Source organism: Vicugna pacos, chromosome 32 (genome assembly GCF_048564905.1).
Source record: "Vicugna pacos chromosome 32, VicPac4, whole genome shotgun sequence".
Taxonomy (NCBI): domain Eukaryota; kingdom Metazoa; phylum Chordata; class Mammalia; order Artiodactyla; family Camelidae; genus Vicugna; species Vicugna pacos.
Window position 1 is genome coordinate 3,063,361 of NC_133018.1, and position 20,777 is coordinate 3,084,137.

Below are 20,777 nucleotides of genomic sequence, written 5' to 3' on the forward strand. Positions count from 1 at the left end.
TCACCCAAGGTCAGAGTGCTGGGCAGCAGGGAATGGTGCAGTGGCGTCAGTTCACAAGTGCATACTGAATTCAGGGTTTGGGAGGGTATTGAAATGGGCCAAGCTGGTTCAATATATAGTGGCCAAAATGCATGGGGGAAGGAAGGGCCAACATATTCAAACTCTGAATATGCCTAGAATGACAGGAAGGAGAAAGAACAGTTCATTGTTTGAGGATGAGATAGGGCTTTAAAAAAATGAAGGTCTTTGAAGGTTTGTGTGTGTGTGTGTGTGTGTGTGTTTGTGTGTGTGTGAAAAAAGGGGAAGGAGCTGGAAGAGAGGGAGAAGGCAGTGTCTGTTGTGTGCTAGGTGTCTGTTAACACCTTTGCATGTTCTTTCATTCCATTCTCATAATCACCTTGAAGTGGGATCTCCTGTCCACTTGACATATGAGGCTCAGCACAGTCAGCTAACTTGATCAGAGGGGTGAGGATTTGTTTGACTACAAAGACCAAACTCTACCCCATGTTGCTCTTTCCAGGCTCTTACCCACCTTTTTATAATTTGTTGGTCCAGATACAGAAGGGAGTGGGAAGGAATGGGGCCACGGTCACTGTGTCAAGACTACCTGGGGAGCAGTGGGGACACCTCCTCCATGACAGGAGGCAGGATGTGAGGAAGAACCTGCGCAGAGCAAGGCCTGAAGACGGACACAAGGATGCTGAGGGGACATGGTGAGCCTTATCTGTCATCTCCTAAGAGGGAGGGGCAGGGTGGGGTAGTGAGGAATCAGAAACACTTAGTGGATGATTGGCAATTAGAAATCATAGCTGAATAGCAGTGTTAAAATGCTCTGGTAAAAGGAGGGAAACTTGGTTAAAAGATTTCAGCAATTTTTTTTTCAATCCTATCTGAAACTGCTTTCACTTTCTTGGGATTTAAAGAAAGAAGGCAAAAGAGAGTCAAGTTTAAAAAAAAAAAGTCCCTAAAAAGGGATAGGAGGAATTTGAGGATCAATACATTGCAGAAAAACTATATGAAAGTATTTTTATGTTTATATTAAGTTCTGTTCCCTCAAGAATAAGGGATAATGTATGAAAGAACTCCAGATTCTCAAGATGAATCAGAGAACCCACAGCCTTCTGATACAGCAGAGAGAGCACTGAACCCTGGAGTGGAGACACCAGCCTCACATCCTGGCTCTGTCACTAGGCAATTCCCATCATCTGTCTAGGTCTGTTTTCTCAGCTGCAAAATCTAGGGGTTGGTCTGTGATATCAAAAGTGCCTTTGAGCTTGGAATATCTGTGCTGGTATTTGGATACGGTGCGACATAGTGGTTAGGAGCACAGAATCTGGAGTTGGAATGCTTACAATAAATCTCAGCCCCTCACACCCAAGCTGTGTGACCCAGGGCAAGTTACTAGCCTCTCTGGGCCTCAGTTTCCTAATTTGTAAACCAGGGATACTAATAGTAACTACCCCACTGGGTAGTTGTGAAGATTCGATGAAACAAAAACTTAAAAAAATGCCAGATAACAGTAAGTACCGGATAAATATAAACTATTGTAATTGTGGATTGTAGATGTTATTCTGATACCCCTTTGCCACTGCCTAGAGCACTCTACTCTGCTCCTACATCTTATAAGGAGCAGAAGGTAAATGGAATTAACCAATCAGAGATTGCCAGGTTCCTCTTTGGGAAAGGAATGAAAGGAATCTTTAAAGATTTGAGTAGTCAGGACCTCTGGGTTGTGATCCAGCCACAGTCAACTGTCAAATTTTCCCACAGCTCAGTGGAAAGTCACTAGAGACTTCATGAAAACAGTGCCACCCCTCCTTTGGTGTTTCTCTGCCAGGATGCACTGCCGGCTCTGGAGGTCTGACTGCTGGTATCCCAGCAGGGAGAGGATCGAAGCAGGCTTGGTAGGTTTACCATCCAAAGTACTAAGTGTCTGCCTTGCTTCTGCTTGATCAACGATGCTGCAAGACTCAAGCCTGTGAGAGTTTGTTGTCAACCCAGCTGGCGGGCATCAAGAGAAAAATTTAGGATCCAGATTATTTTTCTGGGCAAGAACAATGATGTAGTGACTGTCACAGGTTATTTCAGAATTCAGAATCTCACGTTTCCATTGTCCATGCTGTTCCCTACCTCTCTTGGTCGGTAAAGTTAAGATTATGGACACCACCTCGAAAGATAGCGTACGTTAGTGATAGTCACAAAGATTTTTACATTGTCTAAAATTACCCCAGCAGAAGCTTTATCTATATATAATTGGCCACAGTTTAAACAAAAGTGGAAACATCCACACATTTGCTTATAGTTCTGATATGTTTTGAAATCTTCTTAGATCACTTTCCCAACTTTGAGTTCAGTATCCCTTTTATGGATTGAATGTTGCTTACTTTTATTGTTATTAATCTTGCAGAGGAGACTTTAGCTAGCCCTGCACCATGATGTTCACATAATAGTTGGTGGTCTGGGCCAAAGCTCCTTTTGCTTCTTATGGTCCCCTTTCCAAGAGCAGGCAGGGTAGGTTCAAATCTAGACTGGATTTTCCCTTGCTTGGAGGTCTACTCAGTGCAAGAATAGAATTCAAACCTAGGTGTCGTGTCCAGATGTGAACTTCCTTCATAGCTAACCCTGGACTTTATACTGGATGCCATTCACCAGACATTGGTTTCATAACACACCTCTTGATAGCCTCTTAGTGGTTCTAGCCCTTCCAAGCTGAAAATTTCTGCCTTGGCCTCACTACTTCTCTGTGTACCTTTTGTCTTTAGGTAGATATTTGGGGTCCCTGCCCTTTGCAGAATAATTTAATCCATGGTACTTGAAATACCATATGATATACAACATTTTTCAGGTAAAGAGACTGAGGCCCAGGAAAGGCCTCAGACTTGCCCAGGCTCCGAATGCTGGCTTCTCTAAATCCTGCTCCATACTGACTGTGTTAAACTAGGAGGCATCTTCTTTTCAAGGCGGGGATAAGATGAGTGGAGGGAATGAGACTGTAAACAAAGGGAAAAGGCTAGGGTTGAAGGAGGTTAGAACCCAGGCAGGGATGGGGCTCTGTGTAGGCAGAAGGCCCAGGGAAGCGGTGGGTGCCTGGTTGTGGGCAGGGAGCGGAGGTGCCGCAGGGTGGGAAAAGGGCAGAGAGAGAGCTGAGAGACCTCCACCGCACAACTTGATCTGCTCGAAAAATCTCACCCAGCCAAACAGATACAACTGCACCCCCGGATCTTATTATTTCTACAGCTGTGGCTTAACTGCTGCTTATCTTTCCTCTAGGAGATTCCTTGGAATGAAACCAATGGGAGATGAGGGTTTGGGAGAGTCTCATCAGAACAGATGGGCCAGCAGCAGCCAGAAAGCTTATTGCCTTTGGCCCGGAGCACCACCCTGGATCTGAACGTCTTGTGAGTAAACCCCAGCAGGCCCAGCCTCAGGCCCGAGTGGGTTGTCCCGCTGCTCCTTGAAGCAGGACCTCATGTGCTCCCACATCTCCCCTCCCCTCTTGCTGATGTTGAAAATCACATTCTCAGAGAGCTCTTCAGCCTAAAGCCACAGTGCCATTAGCCCCAGGAGGATGGCTTCTTGGTGCTTTTGGTGCCGGGTATATTTGGAAGTTAACTGCACGGAAAGTCAGGAGACCTGGGTTCTGGTTCTTACCTCACCACTAATTTTCCTTGGGAACTTAGGCAGATTGTTCCTCCCTAGGCCACAGTTTCCTCAGCTGTGAGATTGTTTACAATAACGTTAGCTCAGTTTATGAAATGTTCATTATTATCTACCAGACATAATCTCATTGAATTCTTTTGATAGTCCTGTTACTGTTATTGTCCCATTTTATAGATGAGGAACCTGAGGCTTAGAATTCTCACCCTAACCACCCTGTTTCAAGTGTCAGCCCCTACGCCTGACCAACACTCCTTTCTCTGCTTTGTCTTAGCCATAGTATTTATTACTACTTAAAATATTACGTATTATACTTTTTTGTTTGCCCTCTCTCCCTACAAGACTATAAGCTCCATTAGGGAATGGATTTTGTCTTTTTGTTGTTGTTGTTTTGATTCATTTGCTCTGTTCCCAGGGCCTAGAATAGTGCCTGGCACACAGTAGGCACTCAAATATTGGTTGAATGAGAAAATGAATGAATGAATTTTTGGTAGAATTATAAGTTGGTATTGACTTTACAGAGAAATCAATTTAGCAGTGTTAATACTTACTTAATATGCATTAACCTTTTGACCCTGTGATACCAGAACTAGAAATTTATCCTGTTGATGACATAGTCATGCCTATGCCTAAAGCCGTAAGTGCAAGGATGTTTACTACGTTAAGTAAGTTGTCTGTTCATTTTGTCAGTGGTTTCCTTTGCTGTGCAGAAGCTTTTAAACTTAATTAGGTGCCATTTACTTATTTTTTATTTTATTTCTTTTGCCTTAGGAAGCAGATCCAAAGAGTTGCTACAATTTATGTCAGAGAGTGTTCTGCCTATGTTCTCTTTAGGAATTTTATGGTTTCCAGTCTTAAATTTAGGTCTTTAATCTATTTTGAGTTTGTTTTTGTTAATGATGTGAGGAGATGTTCTAACCTCATTCTTTAACATGTAGCTGTTCAGGTTTCTCAGCATCACTTATTAGAGACTGTTTTTTCCCCTGCTATATGTTTTGCCTCCTTTGCTGTAGATTAATTGGCCATAACTGTGTGGGTTTATTTCTGGGCTCACTATTCTGTTCTGTTGATCTGTGCGTCTGTTTTTGCACCAGTGCCATGCTGTTTTGATTACTGTAGCTTTGTAGTATAGTCTGAAGTCAGACTGTGATTATCAGCTTTGTTCTTTTCTTTCACTGCTAGTGAAATTGAATTTGTAATTTAAAAAACTTCCGCAAACAGAATCCAGGACTGTATGGCTTTACAGGGAATTGTACCAACCAGATAAAGAAGAGCTAATACCTATCCTTTCCAAGCTACTCTGAAAAGTTGAAGGGAATGGAATACTGCCAAATTCATTCTACAAGGCCACCATTACCCTGATAGCAAAACCAGACAAAGACATTACAAAAAAAAGAAAATTACAGGCCAATATCTCTGATCAACAAAGATGTAAAAATACTTAACAAAATACTAGCAAATTGAATTCAGTAATATATAAGAAAAGATCATACACTTTTATCAAGTGGGATTTATTCCAGGGACCCAAGGCTGGTTCAACATAGGCAAATCAACCAATGTGATACACCACAGTAACAGAAGGAAGGATAAAAATCACGTGATCATCTCAGGAGCTTCAGAAAAACCATTTGACAAAATTCAACATCCATTCATGATAAAAACTCTCATCAGAGGTGGTATGGAGGGAACATATCTCAACATCATAAAGGCCATTTACGACAAACTCACAGCTGACATCATACTCAATGATGAAAAGCTGAAAGCCTTTCCTCTACAATCAGGAACAAGACAAGGATGCCCACTATCACCACTTCTATTTAACATAGTGCTGGAAGTCCTAGCCACAGCAATCAGGCAAGAAGAAATAAAAGGAATCCAAATTGGAATGGAAGAAGTTAAACTGTCACTATTTGCAGATGACGTTATACTATATATAGGAAATTCTAAAGTCTTTACCAGAAAACTATTAGAACTACTAAATAAATTCAGTAAAGTTGCAGGATACAAGATTAATATACAGAAATCTGTTGCTTTTCTATAAACTAATAATGAACTATCAGAAAGAGAAAGTAGGAAAACAATGCCATTTAAAATCACATCAAAAAGAATAAAGCACCTAGTAACAAACTTTGCCAAGGTGAAAGCCCTTTGCTCAGAAAGTTATCAAAACTCGGATGAAGGAATTTGAAAATGACACCAAGAAATGGAAAGATATGCCATGTTCTTGGATTGGAAGAATTAATGTTGTTAAAATGTCCATACTACCCAAAACAATCTACAGATTTAGTGCAACCTTTATCATAATGTTCATGACATTTTTCCAGAACTAGGACAAATAATCCTAAAGCTTATATGGAACCATAAAGGACGCCGAATTGCCAAAACAGTCTTGAGGAAAAAGAATGTAGTGTTTGATTTTTAAAATCATACGTATATGTCACTTTTTAATTCTAAAAACTAATTTAAAAAAAGAAGAAAACTTAGTAACTTTTCTAAGATCCTGTAGCTCCTACTCCATGGCAGCAACTATCAGTTTTATTATAAAATAATAAAAATCCTTACAAAGAATCAAATTTTAGCCATCTTTCTGGGTGCTGTAAGGAATGTGGGATGTCATCCAAGCCCTTCATTTTACAAATGAGGTGACAGACTCAGAGAGGTGAGGTGGCCACCCCAAGTCCAGAAGCTCATCAGTAGCAATCCTCCCCATCCAAGGGACAGCATTCGGAGTAGGTCACAGCGGAGGTCTCTTGCACCTTGACAAAAAGGGGGGTTTGTATCCCTCCTGCCCTAAAGGGGATTTAGGAATCTTCCACTTGAGATCTGTCTTGTATGTCCCATGTACCTGTTGTGTCTAGTAGTAGGGAGAGGGGCCAATGCATCTGGTAGCGGTGTTTCTGTTTATCTAAAACTATGAAGCAAACCTTCAGGGCCTATCTCAATTTCTGCTTCTAAGAAAATGTCTCTGATTGTCCTAGCATATTCAAATCCCCACTTGATTCTTAACTCTTATAAACATTATTATTTAAAGCACATAGTTGGCAATCAGAGAATGGTGTGAGACATTTTACAACTGTGTCGATTCATGCGTTCATTCTGCCCACTAGTGTAATCTCCAGGAAGGCAGGGATTGGTTGACTCCCTGTAGTAGGTAGCAATAACTGGGTGCTGGTTGACTGGGTTAATTGAGCTGCGCTGTTCTGAGTTGGCGGGGGGTGGTGGGGTGGGGAGAAAAGCTATGGTATGAGATGTAAGTTCCTCAGAGGGTATCTCTGTGCTGCCCAGCAGAGATGCCTCTGGATCACAGCACACTGGAATTGATGGAGGTTGTGAGCATCCCGCAGTCACCGAGAACCACGTATGATCCTTCCTTTGCTGTACTTACCTTGGCATTGTTGACACCTCATTTATGTGATCGATTACAGTTTATTTTCTCCTTTTCACCACCCCCAGTGGGCTTGAAATTCGTTGAGAACATGGACCATGTCTGTCTTGACTCACCGTCATATCTCCAGCACCAAACCTGGTATACTGTAGGTGCTCAGGAAATATTTGTTGAAGGAGTGGGTAAACGGATATATCACCTTGTTTTATAAATGAAGAAGCAGAGACCCAAAGAGGTTGGGCTTCTCAGTGACGAAGCTGGGACAAGAAGCCAGGTCTGCTGGGTCCCAGGTGGGTCAGCATGCTTTGTTTTCCTTTGTGTTCTGTCAGTATTGGAGTTGAAAGTCTTGGATTTGAGTCCAACCCTTTTGTTTTCCAAGTAGGAAACTGAGACCCAGAGAGGGGAAGGACTCTCCCGAGGTCACAGAAGAAGGCACTGGCAGAGCCAGGCCTAGAACCCAGTTCTTCTGACTCCTGAGCTAGTGCTCTTTCTTTGTAAAGGCGCAGAAAAAACAAAGCTGGATCGGGCTTATTGCCAAGCCCCTGCAGGAGGTCACATAGCCGAGCGGCTCTCCGAGTTCCTTGTCTATTCTTAGCCTGAACTTTTAGTGACTCTGATCTTCAGCAGCCTTTCCCCTCTTTTTCCTTTGCATTTGGTTTTTTGTGTATATGTGGTGTGTGTTTTAAGTAAATGGTGCTACGTGTAGGAAATGGGCTTCAGCACCGTCCTGCTACAGAGGCCCTAGGAAGAATAAACGTGAGAGAGGGGCTCTGAGAAAACAATTAGCTTCCCCACTCTGAAGTGACCCTGGTGCCCCAGAGCCGCCCTCTCTGCTGCCTCTCACAACTGCCAACACAAGGCTCAGCTCCTCACACAGTAAGAAGGAAATTGCCAGAAAGAATTTACCAGGAGGACTGGCTGTTCGTATTGGCCACTGATGCCTAGCTTTGGTGAAGACCAAAACTGAGCTCTTTCCAAGCTATATTCCCTCTTTTAGCTTCCATGTCAGTTTCCCACCTCCAAGTTGTTTATCCATGAGCCACCAAACATGAACTAAAAGCCCCTTTCTGCACAAAATTCTGGCTTCTCAAAACCTTTCTCTACTTTGGCAAATACTTGCTCTGAATAGAGACACACAAGAAATTTAAGCAGCTGACCTTGGGTTAATTGGAAAGTGCCAGAAACACAGAGGATAGAAGGTAACTAGTGTTGCAAAAGTGTAAAATTACCAAAGAGAAGAACAGGTCTTCAAGTTCAGAGGAGGCAGAAGTTGCTCCGGGCTAGGCTAAGTCCAAGAAAATACAAGGCGACAGTTTGCATCAGGTGTTATTCTGTCCCTGCATAACAAAACACCTCAAAACTTAGTGGCTTAGAGCGGAAACATTTATTATCTCACAGTTGCTATGGGTTGAGAATCGGGTCCGACGTAGCTGGGCAACTCTGGCTCAAGGTCTTTCATGAGGTTGCAGTCAAGCTCCCAGCCTGAAATCTCAACAGGGCGTAGAGAAGAACCCAATTTCAAGGTCACTGAAATGGTCATTGGTAGGCCTCAGTCCCTCAGGATACAGGCCTGTCCACATGTCTGCTTCAGGCCTCAGTGCTGGCTTCCCCCAGGGAGAGAGATTTAAGAAAGAGCAAGAGTGACCAAGATGGAAGCCACAGTCCTCTTGTCACCTAATCTCAGTAGTGATATCCTATCACTTTCGCTGGCTTTTTTCATTAGAAGCAAGTCATTAGGGTCAGTCCACATACAAAGGTGAGAATACCAGGAGGAAGAGGTCACTGGAGGCCCTCTCAGAGGCTGCCTACCACACCTTGCTGGATGGGTGGGATTTGCATAAGGTATAGGAAGCATTTCAGGTAGAGAATAAGAGTGAAGGCACAGAGGTTAGAAAGGTTTGCCTTGGGTGATTTGGTTGGAGGAAGGCATTTGAGTAGGAGTGTAGAAGGTAACTGGAAACGTTGACTGGGCCCAGACTGGACAGTTTTCAGATGCGAGTCCAAAGAGTTTTGTTTCTGTTGTCAGGCTCCTGTCTGTATTCCCACACGCAACTGTGAGCTCTGTATGTACAGGAGCCATGTCTGTTTTATTCCTGATGTATCTCTATGATCCATAGCAGAAGTTGGTGTGTAGTCGGTGATCAGGAAAATGTGTTGGATGAATGAACCCATGAAGTCAGTGTGTGAGGAACACACAGAGCACCGGGCTTGTCATTTTCCTTCTGATGGGTTCCACATAACTACTTTTGGAACACCCAGCCAAAATTTAAAGCTTGGCTCTTACTCCTGAGGTTCCCCGATTCAGATTACCCAGCACATAACAAAGAGGAATGTTGAGCTTTAATCATGAGCTACCTGCTTCCCTTGGCCTGAAGGCCCTTAAACACCTTATTGTTCTGTTGAGCCTCAGAATCTTGGTACGTATCCAAGAGAAGACAAACCTGGTATCTGAGAGCAGACAAGGCTAGTTCGCTCACTCATCAGTCCAGGAGCTTAACCCACAACTGGGCCGAGCAAGCACCTAACGCCTGGTTCTGACCACTAGCCATGCTGCCTCCTGCCTTTGCCGGCTGGCCTGGATGCCCTGCCCTTCAGTGCGAAGGGAGACTGTTCCCGGGAAAGGAGTAAAGGAAGCGGAACTACTAGGAGGGGTGTCAATTTGCTCGAGCTGCCATGATGAAATGCCAGCCTTAAACGCTGGAAACTCATTTCTCACAGCTCTGGAGGCTGGAAGTCCAAGATTGAAGTGTTGGCAAGTTTGGTTTCTCCTGAGGCCCCTCTCCTTGGCTTACAGAGGTCGTCCTCCCGCTGCGTCCTCACGTGGCCTTTGCTCTGTGAGTGTACATCCCTGGTGTCTTTTCTTCATCGTATAGGGACACCAGTCCTGTTGGGTTATTACACTACCCTTATGACCTCATGTAACCGTAATCACCTCTTTAAAGGCCTTATCTCCAAGTATAGTCACATTGGGGGTTACAGCTTCCTCATATGAATTTGAGGGGGCACAATTCAGTCCATAACAGTGGGTAAGGTTTGTTATATATGTGCTTTCTAGCCTCTTATCCATGTTCTTCTAAGGGAATGATAATCTCCCATTTGCAGAGGCGGTGATCAGTGATTCTTAAAAATTCTTCACACCTACCATCTCCCATGAATTACAGTAGTTTCCAAGTTAGTCGAGGTGGTGGTGGTCTCTCTCCTCCACAGAAGAGGAAACCAACCAGCAGGGTTCACAGGTCCCCCCAGTCACAAAGTCCAGAATCCAGTTTCCGGGTCCTGGGCCAGCTCTCTCTGCGCCCTGCCTCGGCGTCTTCTGCTCTGGACCACTTGGGATCAGCCCCTGCAGCACCGCCACCCAGATTCCGGCTGCCCACTCCTTCCTCCTGCCCCACCCCATCAGAACCTACCCACCCTTCAAGATCCTCCCACTTGATCTTCAGAGTGATGACTAGCTGGCTGAAGAAGATTATCATTGATAATCCATGCTGATTTGTTAGTGGGAGATTACTCAGGAGGGATCCTAGGCAACTAGATTAGCAATCTGATATTTAATAGCTTGCAAAATGTTTTCTTCACATGCCGCATCTGATCTACTTCCAATCTAACGAAAATTCTGTGAAGTCAATGCTATTACATCCCTGCTTTTTAGGAAAGGAAACAGGAAACAGACCAGAGATGAGGTAGCTAGCCCAGAATCACATAGGTAAGTAGCAGAGGGGGGACTTGAACCAGATACTCTGTACTCTTTTTACTATATCTTGCTCCACTGCCCAACTTGACTAGTTAGTTCAGAATAGTATTTTGTTGCATTCCTGTTTTCCTCTAAATAATCAAATATGTAGCTCTTTCCCTTCCCCATCTGTCCTGTCCTGACCTACCCTCTGTTGAGCTCCCACAGGGTCGGGACTTCAGTCTGAGCTCCATTCCTACTTAGCTGGGGTGACCACAGACTCATGTTCCTGCTCACTAGGCTTTTGTTTCTCCATCTGTGATTAATTTCGCTGACTGACATAATTTTCCAGCTTTAAGAGTCTAATACACTAATTGCCTTTATCTTCCATTTCACTCATTCAATAAATAGCTATTGAATATTTGCTACATGTCAGGCACTGTGCTAGTACTTCTTCCTTCCTTTTTTTCCATTTATTTTTAATACAAATTTGGATCTTTGAGTGTGTCCTACCAACAGAAAACAACAGAGGAGAAAACGAAAAGAGTGAAAAATAAAGAAAAGAAGAAAAAAGTCTCCCCCCGCCGCACCATTTGTAGACCTCGGAACCACAGCAGGTTTACAGAATGCAATGTACAGTCCACCACAAACCAGACAGACACAGGCCCTGCCCTCAGGGAGTGTACTTTCTTACATGGCAAGACTGCCCCTTGAAAGCATCAGGTATCTTTATAGAAAAAGAAAAGTTAGCCATGTGGATGAATGACTTACAAAGCAAAGAAAGGTCACAAAGCAAGAAATGGCAGAGAGGGGACTCCACGCCCCACCCCTTACCATCACCTGAGGAATTCCCTTGCCTCTTTCCTGTCTTGGGTCACCTGTTTCTGGACCCCATGTCTTCTCATTTCTTATTCCTTTTTTTTCTTTCTTTTTACTTTATTTAATTTTTTTTTAATGGAGGTGCTGGGGATTGAACCCAGGACCTTGTGCATGCTAGACATGTGCTCTACCACTGAGCTGTACCCACCCCTATTGCTTCCTTCTTTTTGATGACATATATTTTCTAGAACTTTCTGAGAGTCCATGAAAGGGAAATTTCTGGAAACCTTGCATGTCTGAAGACGGCTGAGTGGAATCCTAGGTAAGAATTCATTTTGCCTCAGAACTTTGATGGTGTGGCTCCATTGTCGTCCAGCTCTCAGGACTGCTGGTGAGGCCAGGCCTTCTCTGCATGTGGTCTCGTAGGATTTCTTCATCCCCAGCATTAAGAAATGTCACCAAGACATACCTATTTTGCTGGCCACTTGGTGGCCCTTTCATTCTGAAAATTCATGTCCTTTGATTCTGGAGTGTTTCTTTTGAATTATTTTATATCCTTCGTTGTGTTTCTAAAACTCCCGTGGTTCAGCTATTGGGATGAATTTCTCATCTGTTCTTTCTTAGTTTCTATCTTTGTCTACTGTCTGGGAAATTTTCTCAATCTGCCTTCTAATCCTTTTATTAAAATTTTCATTTCTGATGTCATATTTTTTTCTTTCCAAGAGCTCCCTTTGGAGACTTGGCCTTAAAAAAAAAAATCCTCTTTAGTGGAGTTTTAGATACAGTGAAATTAGGTGTATGTTTAATCCACTATTTTTACCCAGTATTTTTATATACACTGGTTATTGAATAATTCCAAACTTCTACATGTGTCAAATCCTTTCAGCTTTCATAATAGTTTCCTATTAGTTAACATATTTGACCCCAACAGCCTCGACTGCGATGTCTGGGTAGGACCTTGGGATTGCCCAGTTCGTCCCTATCAGCTTACAGGGAGGAGCCCAGTTCTCAGAGAGGTGAGGTGTCCTCTTGGAAAACACTTGTTTCTGCTAGAACTTACCAGAGTTGTGTGAGATGGGTGATTTGGCAGGCGCACTGTATTCCTGTAGCTTTTAAAATATTCTTTTCTAAAAAGTATCATTGAGGTATGACTGACATACAGTAAATTGCACATATTTAAACTGTACAGTTTGATAAATTTTGACCCATATATACATTCCTGAAACCATTATCATAATCAGCATACAGATCCCTCCAAAGTTGCCCCATGCCCCTCTGTCATTCCTCCCACCTGCCTACCCCAGCCTGCCCAGGCCTTCTGTCCCTGTAGATCAGTTTGCATTTGCCAGATATGAATGGAATCGTGGAGTGTGATCTGTTTCTCTGACCTTTTTTACAGGTGGTTTTTCTGAGTACTTTGGAGGCTGTAGCTGATGGTCCCGGTGGAAGGGCTGCCCCAGCTCTACTCCCTTTACCTCCTTGCTCTTCTGCACGCGTCCCATCTCCCCTCTTCCAGCCCCAGGGCTGCCGCCTGCAGTGTTCTCGTCTCCTCTCCATCCAAGCCTAGTCTCAGGAAAGAACCAATTTATAAATCCACACTGAGGTGACTAATACAATTTTTTATGTATGGTTTGTGTGATTGTACCGAAGACAAATCCCACATTTGGCTTGTGCCAAAGAAGAAAGCTCTGATGGATTTTCAAGCACGAGCAAATGCGTTTGGAAAATATTTCTAGATGGAGACCTCCCTGACCCTCTAAAACTTCACCCTGTGTAGCAGAATCCTGATGTAAGGCTCACCCTGCTGCAGACAGGCAGGGTGAATTAAGTTCTCCCTGGTCCCAGTCAGAATTTTGGTTTCCTGAAATGTCAGTCACTTAGGAGCTAAGAAAAGAACTAGTGTCTTGCTGGCCTTCCTTCCTTTTGGTCTGTTTGGCAGAGGAAACAATCCTGTGCAGATAAAAGGTCACTCAGGAGGGCAGGGTTCCCATGTTTAGTCCCTGTGTCTCTGGTCTGGATGAGGGGAGGGCCAGAAGTGGCCCCGGGAAGCCAGACCGAGGTCCAAGCTGGCAGTGGCCCAAGGATCGCCAGCAGGAGACCAGCCTGCGACCAGCCTGGCTCTGGAGATGCTTTGCCTGTCTCACTTCTCTTCCTACTCATGTTCACATTTAATCTTTAATTCCTCGTTAATTAATTCACATTTAGTCCTTAACAGTACTGTGAAGTAGGAGAATGGGAAACACTTCTACGTGTTAAAAACGAGAAAAGAGAGGTAGCATAACCAACCCAACTTCACAACGTCCCTCAGCACCAGCCCTGCCCTGGGGAGCCCCAGGCCACGGCCCTCGCCGGGCAGCGGGAGCGTGGAGCTGTGAAACCCCTGGGCAGCAGGGGGTCAAGGGCGGGAAGCGTCTGCGGCATATACACTCACAGTCGTTGTTCCTTCCTCCGCTGCAGTATGTGACCATCTCCAGGGTGACCGTCGCCCCCACAGGCCTGTTGCAAAATGCACAGAGCCTGAGAGGGGAAGGCAAAGGCAGTGGTTCCCAACAGTCTGTGTAGGAAGGTACCCATCAGACATCTTCCTTGTGAGCACACAGCCCAGCTCAGCACAGAACTTTTGGTTAAAGAGGGACACACAGGCAGTGCCTTTGGCTCAGTTCAGCATTTGCTGAATACTGACTCTGCCCAGATGGGTCCAGGCACAGTTCCTAACCTCAGGGTCCTCACAGGTCTTAAATAGTGGGAAACCTAACAGTGGTGGGTGGAGGGGGAGGAGGTGGAACAGAACTCCTCCTCCAGTCACTCAGGAACGATGTTGTAAAGCCTAGACCAGGAGACGAGCACAGGGAAGAGGGTTAAAGACCTCTTGGCTAACTTCAGTATTTTGTCAGGGCTGGCCGTGAGGCCTCCTGGGACGCTAGACTGCCTGCTAGTCCTCCTGTGCCAGAGAGCAGAGGCGACAAGCAGGAGGAGGGAGCAGAGCTCCCAGAGTCCTGCTTCTGGCAAAGGCCAGCACCCCCCGCTCCACCACCATCTTTCATTTATCTTCACAGCAGAACTCTCCACATCAGATTTCTTTACAGATTGGACATCCCATGATCCTTTCAACAAGAGGGCAGGCATTTCTGCATCCTGAGAACAATACAAAGTTAATAATTCCTCATTTATTTTACACGTGTACAGCGCCTTATCCTTTATTTCACTTGATTCTATTAATGAGCTCGTTTGATAGTCAGGTGGAGATCATTGGCGTCTAACAGATGAGGAAACTGAGGCACAGAGAGTCTGACTTACTGAGTCACATGGAGAGTTAGTGGTGAAGCCACATCTAAACCCTTCGTCAGCTGAAAGGGTTATAGCAGCTGAGACCTGAGCTGTAGAGGGATGCTGGAGGGCCAGAGGGCCCCAGGCTATGAGTGTAAGGCGAATAAATTCTACATTTACCGTTCTCTGAGATTCTCTGCAGCCTCACATGGCACAAGGAGTCAGAAGTGCAGTCTTCCAGTTCTGTTCCCGCCACTCCTCTGCCACGTGAAGTTAGCACGACTTAACCTTTATGGGTCTTGGTTTTCGTATCTGTGATGTCAGGATTAAAGGACCCAGGGATGATTTAAGAGGGAGCTGCATCTAAGTTATATCATTAAGATTTTGGGGGCTGAAAGTGAGAGGAAGGACAATGGCCATGCGCACTGGCACATGAGGTAGAAATTGAAGGCACTGTCTGGAAATTGCTAGAGAAATTTAGCTCAGAGTACAGAATAAGTGTTGCTAAATCGAGTTCACTCATTTTGTCCTCTATATGGTAGTTCCCTTGAAGGAACAAACCACAGTTTATATATTCAGTTCACCTCTGAGAGCTGCTTCGGCTTTTTAGTATCACGGTGACACCGGGAACGTCTGTGTGCATGGTTTTATGTACGTGTGTGTCATTGAAGATTGAGGCCTAGAAGTGCCGGGTCTTAGGATGTTCACAGCTTCAGCCTACTGCGTATTACATATTTCTGTCTCTCCACATCTTCATCAACACTTTTTTTTTAAACCTACAATTACAGTTTTATAGTAGCAAAAACAATACAGATCAGGACCAGCCAAAAGAAGAGAGATACAGGGCGAGGTCTGGGAGGGTCCCGAACTCAAAGCTTCTGTGTCGCCTCCCTGTGGGGTGACGCATCACCCTCCAGGCACGTCAGTGACAGTGCTCACTGAGTATGTGAACCAGGGAAGCTCAGCCCAGCTTTGTTGTCTAGAGTTTTGCTTTCATTGGGCTTTTATTAAATAGGCGTGGTTGATTGAATCACAGGCCATGATGCTGAATTCAGTGTCCAGCCCTCTCCTCTCCCTGAAGGTCATGCTTAAAGCCTTAACCCTCTAATCATGTGACTCTAATCATGTGATTGGGCCCCCCTGACACTTTCACATTGTTGCCAATTGGCTGGCTGTGAATGGCTGCAAAACATTTTAATTTGCCGTTCCCTAATTACTAGTGAGATTGAACTTCTTTTTAAAATTTTTTTAAAACTTTTTAAAAAATTGAATAAATTTGGGGGTAAGGTATAGCTCAGTGGTAGAGTGCATGCTTAGCAGGCACAAGGTCCTGGGTTCAATCCCCAGTACCGCCATTAAAAAAAATTAATTAAAAAAAAAAACCAAATTACCTACCCCCCCAAATTGAATAAATTTGACATGTAACATTGTGTAAGTTTAAGGTGTATCGTGTGTTACTTTGATATATTTGAATTGTAATGATTGTCGATGCCGCAGTGTTTATCACATTACATAATTACAGTCATATGTAGTTATATCTGTGAAGGCGAATCGTTGTCTGTATTCATCACACTGTGCACTAGAACTCTGTCTTATTTACTACTCATTACAAGTTTTTGCCCTTAACACATCAGTCTCACCACATACAAACAGACCCCCATCCCCTGGTACCACCATTTTACTCTTGTTTTTTTTTTTTTTTTTTTACAGTTTTAACTTTTTTAGATTCCACATGTAAGTGATACCATACAGTCCTCTGTGTGCCTTATCTAGCTTAGGTGATGAGCTTGGGGTCCACCCACGTTGCAAATGGCAGGATTTTCTCCTTTTCCATTGTATATACATACCACATCATTTTTATCCATTCGGCCATGGGCGGGCATTTGGGTTGTCTCTGTGGTTGGCTGTAGTGAATAAATGTGAGAGTGCAGATATATGGTAAAGCTATTTTTGACTTTTTGAGGAACTTCCATATTATTTTCCATAGTGGTTGGACCACGTTACATTCTCAGCAACAGTGTATGAGGGGATTGAACTCATTTTCACATGTTTATTGATCATTTATTTCTTCATCTAAATGTCTGATCAGAATTTCACCTGTTTATCTAGCAGGTTGTTCATTTTCACAGGAGTTATATATTATGGACACTGGCCCTTTACTGATTATTGGTTATATGCACTGTGGATACCTTCTCCCAGTCTGCAACTTTTCTTTGCATTTTAGAAGTGTTGTTTGTTTTTTTGTTTTTTTTTTTGGTGGGAGGCAGTTTAAAAGTTAGTTGATTTAGCAGCATTTTCTCTTAAAGTTTTTGCTTTGTGTTTTAAGAAATCTGTCTTTCCCCAGAGATCATAAAGATATTTTCTTATGTTTGCTTTTAAAGGAATTAAAGTTTTTTTACCCCCTTTATTTTGTTTCAGTTTTACCTTTCCATGAAGAAACTCCATTGTCTCAGAACCATTTAATGAACACTGTCCTTTTTCTGTGATTTGTAACGTGACCTCTACCACATAACACGTTCCCGTGCAAGACAAATCTGCTTCTAACCTTTGTATCCCGTTCACTTTGCCTCTGCCCATTTGCCTATTGTAATGACTTGAGCTTTATACCTAGGTATCTGTTAAGGCAAATTTTCACCTCTTCAAAGGAAAAGAAAAAGGGTCCTTTTTTTTATGTGATTTTTTTGGATCCAAATTATCAAATTTTATGAGAAGTCCTCTTGGGATTTTTAAGGGAATTGTACTTGATTTCAAGTTAATTTGGGGAGAGTTGCTAGTTTTACAATATCGACTCTTTCCATTCATGAACATGGCATTCTCTATCGATTCGAGTCTTCTCTTTTGTGCGTTTTTGTTAGGTTTATGCCTAGATACCTCCTAGTTTTTATTGCTATTGTAAATTATCTATTTGTAAATAGTTTTTGCAGACTATAGGAATGCTTTTGATTTTTCATATTGATCATATGTCCAACAACCTTGATGAACTCTCATTAGTATAGCAATACTCCAAAGAAATTTTTTGAATGCAATTAATGCAAATAGTATCAACTTTATTTCCTTTCCCAGTCTTGTATTATTTTCTTTTTCATATCTTATTGTGTTCTCCAGGACCTTTACTACCATTTTGAATAGCTTAGTGGGTTTGGTCTTTACTAGAAATAGAAGACTGCTAATATTTCACCACCAAATATGATGTTTGCTATAGGTTTTTGAAAAACAACCTTTTACTGGGCTAAGAAAATACCTTTATATTTCTAGTTTGCTAAGAGTTTTTACATAAATGGATGTTGAATTTCTTTAATCAAAATTATTTTCTGTGTCTATTGAGGTGTGTTTTTTAATTTATTATTATGAGTAACATTGACTATGTAATGTTAAGCCACCCTTGCATCCCTGGGATAAACCCTGATGGGTCATGATTTACGTTATTTTTATACATTGCTGGGTATGGTTTGCTAATATTAAGTATTTTATGCCTAAATTCATGAATAATATTGGCCATAAATTTTCCTTTCTCAGACATTCCTTATAGTGTATACAAGTGTAACAGACTGTTTTCACAAGAATTAGAGTCATTAGGATTAAAAGGAATTTAAAGAGCATCCCATTTGATATTATTACCTTATAGTAGGAAAAACTGAACCCAGGGGAAGGAAATAGCCTTTCTAAAATCATACAGTTAGAAGCGGAGTTAGGACTGAGCACTGAGAAATTTCCAGTTACTTTCCCATTCATGATCTTGTTTTATCTTCACAAGGGCCTCGCAGGAAGGTATTGCTGATTGTCCCCCTCCCCGCTCCAATGGATGGGCTGAGGACCAGAAAAATCACATCATGAATTATGTGACCCAGCAGGACTGGGGCTAGAAGCCAGGCTTCTGACTCCTAGACCAAAGCCATCTCCCAGGTTTCTTCTGTTCTGTGCCCAGCCCCCCTGACAGATTCACTTATTAACCTGAAATGAAGGGAACCCTGAGACCTGCATCCAAAATTGTTATTTTATGAGTCCAGCAATATTTTCACAGGCATGTCAAACGGCCCATCTGCAGATAAACCCCAGTGGGCAGAGATAAGGGCTTCATGGTCCCTAAGGGCTGTCTTGGTGGAGAGACACCCTCCAGGCCAGAGTAAGTCCAGGGTCTCTAAGAATGTACCCTAGTGTGGGAATGGGTCCAGGGTCCCTAAATGGAATCCTTGTTACAGATTCAGAGCACAGGGTCCCTAAGGGCCTGACCTCAACACCCCCCAGGATGGGGGGCTCCAGTTTCCCTGCCATCCCCTCCCCTCCCCTCTGACCATCGCCACCCCTCCCCCATATCTCTCAGCAAGCTGCTTCCTGCACCAGCGCCCTTGTTTTGCTTGTGCTATTTGTGTCTGCTTCTAACAGCTGGCCCCAGCCTGGCAGCCCCTTGCTCTGAGGATTATCCAATTATCCCATTAGCCCAGCATGTCCTTCCTTCCTCCAGAGCTATTAGCTCCTCATCTCCCTCTCCTGTCTCCCTCCAAGGGCTGGTCCATGGCTTCCCTTGCTCCTTCCCTAGCCAGGCCTAGGGCTGGGTCAGTTCCTAGTCACATAGACTCAGGGAGCGCCAGAGCTGGAAGGGATGTTCGCACGGTCCATCTTCTTCATCGTTTTGCAGGGAAGGAAACTTGCCACTGTATCCAAAGTCACATGACCCGTTCGTGCCAGCAAAGAGCTAAAACCCAGGTCTCTCAACTTCATGGCTACGTTTTTTCCCCACCATGCCCAGTCAACACGCCGTACCAAGTGCTCACTACGCCCAGCCCTGGGATGGAGGAGATGCCATTCCCACTCCACTCTCTGGGAATCTATGGTTGGGATTAGAATTTATGGTCTAGGTAGGGAGACAGAACATACACTGGTGAGAACCAGCACATTATCCAGCAGCTGGGTCTACCTTAGCCAAAGAAGAGATGTTACCAGAAGTAGGTGACAAACTTCCAGTGCACAGGACCAGCACCAAGTGCTAAAGGAACTTGGAGGAGGGAGGAGAGGCTTCCAGCGGAGGGTTTGGGAGGGCCTTGTGAAGGAGGTGGCTCTTCAGGGGGGTCACTGAAGCATGAGACATATTGAAAGTAGGGGAGATCAGAGGGACAGCATTTCTAGCAGAGGCCTCCCCAAAAGGGAGAGGCAGGGAATGGGTTAGGAGGGTGGGAGCTGTCCTTTTTGGCTCAGTTGGGGTTGGGGGTAGTGGGTGCAGAGTGGAGCTGCGGCCTGACTGCACTTCCATGAGGAGGCTTATGTGATGTGCCTGCAGGACCCACGGACTGCTCTGAGCAAGCGGGGCCAGGTCGGAGGCGAGCTGTGGGAAGGGTAATGTGACTGCAGGGGCTGAGTCGATTCTGGTCAAAAGAAATGCAGGGGTCGGTCTGGAGCTTACCCAGGTGGGTGAGAGATGATGAGGCCTCGGCTAACACCGTGACTTTTGGGGGGTTCTGAGGGGCAGAATGGATGGAACAGATGTGGAAGACATCTGGAAAGAGGAATCAGCAGGGTGCAACAGATTGAATATTGGAAGCTAAGGAAAGGATTGGGGAAGTTAGGAGTGGCATCGGGGAGCTGGGGTAGGGAGGCAGTGGGTGAGGACCCTCCCGTACTTCACCCTTGGTCTTTCATTGGGTAGAGTACTTGGTAAATTGGCAAAGTTTTCTTAACTCTGGGCTTTGTGAAACCTTGTCTACCCTGTGTCCGCCTCCTCAAGCTTCTCCCCCAGGTGTCCACATGCCGACTCGATATATCATATGCTACTGCCGCCAGACAGCATCGCGCCTCAGCTGGGGCAGCAGTGCTGTCACCACGGGTGGTTCCTGTGGGAGGAATTTCAGGCCGTGGGTGAATTCCGTGCGTACAGGGCACTGGGCACTTTTGATTTCTTTCAGTCCACACCTGGTCACTGCTCCTCACCTGTATCCATAAACTTAATTCAGGGATGGCTTTATTCTTTTTATACTTTGTCATTCC

The 20,777-nt window shown here is 44.2% G+C and overlaps 1 long non-coding RNA gene across 1 annotated transcript; it reads left to right on the top strand.

Annotated features, from left to right (window-relative positions):
* The first annotated feature begins 10,908 nt into the window (after positions 1 to 10,908).
* On the top strand, positions 10,909 to 13,274 carry LOC140690907 (uncharacterized). Its single transcript, XR_012066258.1, has 3 exons — positions 10,909 to 11,853; positions 12,463 to 12,547; positions 12,931 to 13,274. It is a non-coding gene; the product is annotated as an uncharacterized lncRNA (long non-coding RNA).
* Positions 13,275 to 20,777: the final 7,503 nt, after the last annotated feature.